Here is a 3953-nt window from a genome sequence, read left to right on the forward strand (position 1 = left end):
AGATACCTTCACGGCCTCACTCTTCATTGCAAACAAAAACAAGAAAAAAATATTTTTACCAGTTATTTAAGAGAAAATTGAGTCTATAATTATTCAATTAAATAATTAAAAGCAAATCTGATCGAAGCAAATAATCCCATTTTAATACTTACACTTCTAAAGAACATTGACCTAAAATAGTGATAATAATAGCGAACATTTATTAAGCTTTTTCTCTGTGGAAGGTACAATCATAAGCATATTTCTTTTTCAGATCATTTAGCCGTAACAAAAACCTCTATACTATGTGCACTATTATTATGCTTATTTCACAGATAAGAAACTGAATCACTGAGAATTTAAGTAACTTGCTCAAAGTCACACCATCAATAAATTTGACAAAAATTCAACTCCATGGATACAAATGCTAAGGTTTAATTCTAATACTGTACTACACAGTCTCATTATGTTAGAAAAGATATTTATAAAATTCCTATCACAAAGTCTGGAACACAACAGGCATTTGATAACTTATAGACAGTATCTTTTTAACAAAAATCATATTTATTTATTTATGTTCTGTCACCCTTGATAGAGTGCCCTGGTGTCATATATGGCTCACGGCAACCTCAAACTCCCGGGCTCAAGCGAGCCTCTTGCCTCAGCCTCCCAAGTAGTTGGGACTACAGGAACCTGCCAAACACATGGTTAGTTTTTTTCTATCTTTAGTAGAGACGGGGTCTCGCTTTTGCTCAGGCTGATCTTGAACTTGTGAGCTCAGGTTATCATCCCAGCTTGACCTCCCAGAGTGCTGGAATTATAGGCATGAGCCTGGCCAATAGTATCCTAATGACATTTTATTTCTATATAATCTGAGACAAGGAGATTCAGGGGACACTAGTCCCTACCAGGGAATAAACCTCAGGTCTTTGATGCTGAACTTATTAAGAAGAATTTCTCAGAGCAGAAGTCAGGTTATCAGCCTGGGATCAGGTGTTCAGAGGTCAAGATTTAGGAAGAAATTGAAGGAGCAAACAGAAAGTCAAATGGGGAATGTAAGAGGTGAAAATCACATTGTCAGATTACCTTCAGGTACACTGTGGAATAAGGCCTGCTACGTGAAGTCAAGGTCAGGAACAAGCAAAATCAGATTGTAGGTGCCACAGGAAACAGCAGGTTTCAGAAAGGTATCAGAAAGTCAAAGAAAGGGTGGCGCCTGTGGCTCAGTGAGTAGGGCCCCTGCCCCATATACCAAGGGTGGTGGGTTCAAACCCAGCCCCGGCTGAACTGCAACCAAAAAATAGCTGGGCGTTGTGGCGGGCGCCTGTAGTCCCAGCTACTCGGGAGGCTGAGGCAAGAGAATCACGGAAGCCCAAGAGCTAGAGGTTGCTGTGAGTCCTGTGACATCATGGCACTCTACTGAAGGCGGTAAAGTGAGACTCTGTCTCTACAAAAAAAAAATAAAATAAAATAAGAAAGACCAGAGGGGGGACCTTCCCTCCACACCTCCCTCTTGCTCACACACTGACCCATGTTCTCAGAGCCCTGTATCTCTCCGCAGGTCCTAACAACTCCACTTTATGGCAAAAGAAACTGATTTGTGTATGTAGATAACTTTAGAGAACTTCCAGAGAACCCACTTGTAACAAGGACCAGAAATAGAATTTATCCTTAGTGCTTTTCTAAGAAAAATCTCAGACGACTAAGAATGCTATCCCAACATTAAGACAAATCATATCTTCCATGTTTTTGCTCCTATACGTTTCTTTCCTTTTTCCCTGAAAGGTAAGTCTTAGGACAAAGAATAAAAGGGGAAAAGCCAAGAATGTCATCAGTGCCATCTCAATCTTGATGATCAGTTGCTAATGGTCACTTGTTCCTCTCATCAGCAATGTCTCAGCTAGGGAGTCCCAAGGGGAAAAAATGACTTCTCTAAGGTTGGGGGAGCTGGGAATATGCCAGCGCTTCCAGGTGCATTTTTAGTAAGGAATCAGAAGTACTATCCAGAAAATAAGTCTTTATGAAGTAAAATCTGAAGTTATGTATAAAGCACACACATGGAGGATATCAAAAAGAGCGCCCCTCGTAACTGCAGAAGTCAAACGTGACTTGAGTACTACAAATTTAACACACTATTTTTCCTTTCTTAAAATGTGTATACAGGGCAGCACCTGTGGCTCAAAGGAGTAGGGCACCGGCCCCATATCCCAGAGGTGATGGGTTCAAACCCGGCCCTGGCCAAAAACTGGAAAAAAAAATGTGTATACATATTTTGGCACCGTGTGTGTGTATATATGTGTGCACAGTTTTAGTATAAAAAATGAAAAATAGTTTTCACCCAAAGATCACCATTTGCAACATTATCAAAAGGCATTTTCCTGGGGGAACACTTGTAAGAGAATTTATTAAAAGCAACAGCTGTCTTCTAGCCTCTGCATTTTTATATTTTTATTGATACATCATAATTGTACATATTTTGTGGGTACATATTTGGATACATGAATACAAGGTATAAAAATTAAATTGGGGTAATTGGGACTTCTACCATCTCAAACTCTTATGTTTTCTTTATGTCACAATTGTTCTCTTGATTCACTTGTTTTTTTTTTGGCCAGGTTTGAACCCACCACCTCCGGCATATGGGGCCGGTGCCCCCCTCCAGGCGCCGCCCTTGATTCACCTTTTATATCCCATTGTGCTTCATAGTCTCTATGAAATGGAGAAAGAACATGGAATCACTTCCAGGTTAGACCTGGAGAGGAAAAAGACATGAAAAGCTCTTCTTTTTAAATTAGGGGATTATTTCTCAGAAATGGCTAAAAAAGGGGAATTGAGATTTTTCTGAAGGAATACATCAGACTTCTGAGCTATGACACAGGGGTTTTCTGAATAGCAAGTCTAATTTTATAGCTTTCTTTAACTTCTTCAGGAGTAAGTTTCCAATTTAGAGTTCCACCTGTAAAGTAATCGAAATTATCTACTCATAGTCACCAAGAGAAGGAAAGTTCCTGGTATAAGTCTGTTCCCTCATTATCCAGTAAAAATATCTACGTATTTTGGATTATGAATGTCACTGATCCGTCTAAAGTCAGCATTTGTCCATCATTAATATTCATATTGCTGAAACAAAACAGCTCATGCTGGAGTTGTTCATAAATCAGGCAGAAATGGGGGGCAGACAAAAGAAAAGGGAAAGAGAAGAGATGAAGAAAGAACAAACTTGGGAATATATTGAACACAAGGGGGGACTTCATTCATTCAGTCTGACATCTGCTCAGCCTGAAGTGGAACCACCTGTTAGTTTATTAAATTGTAGAATTAATTTATGTGGAAATAAGAGAAGAGGAGAAAAGGAGGCTTTAATTCATACGCCCCAAATCCTCTATTTATTCCTAAAAAAAAAAAAAAAAAAAAAAAGCCTTGCATGAGTAGTAATTGGTACCATGAACACCTAGCCCATTATATAATTAATTGAAGAAATGAAATGTTTCTATCAACTGTTACACAGGAACACTGCCTATAAGGTTGTCATCAGCCATCTCTCCCCTCCTCCTCAGAGAGAGCGCACTGCCCCCTCCCTGAGCAATTCCACACCAACAGCAGCTGCAGCAAAATGCACAAGGCTAAAAATCCATCAGGATTTTAGCAACACCAAGAAAGATCTTACCTTCTAAACATGCAACTATTTATCCACGTTTGTGGGTGGGTATTTGACTGCCTCCTCAGTGGAGCAGACGAGAATGATACAGCTATAGCTGAGGATCATTAGAAGCACAGCTCTGAGTAACGCAGAAGTCTCCATTAACCTCTCTGCCTCCTTTAATGAAAGACATATTGCTTTGCTTCCTTCAATATTCTCAAATCTCAGGATCTCAAATTTGCTGAATTAAAGTGGTGGATATTATATCTACAGTTGATTTCCTCCTTTGCTTGCCAAAAACGTCAGATGGTCATCAAGGAGCATGACTATGAAA

This window comes from Nycticebus coucang, chromosome 8 (genome assembly GCF_027406575.1).
Source record: "Nycticebus coucang isolate mNycCou1 chromosome 8, mNycCou1.pri, whole genome shotgun sequence".
Classification (NCBI taxonomy): domain Eukaryota; kingdom Metazoa; phylum Chordata; class Mammalia; order Primates; family Lorisidae; genus Nycticebus; species Nycticebus coucang.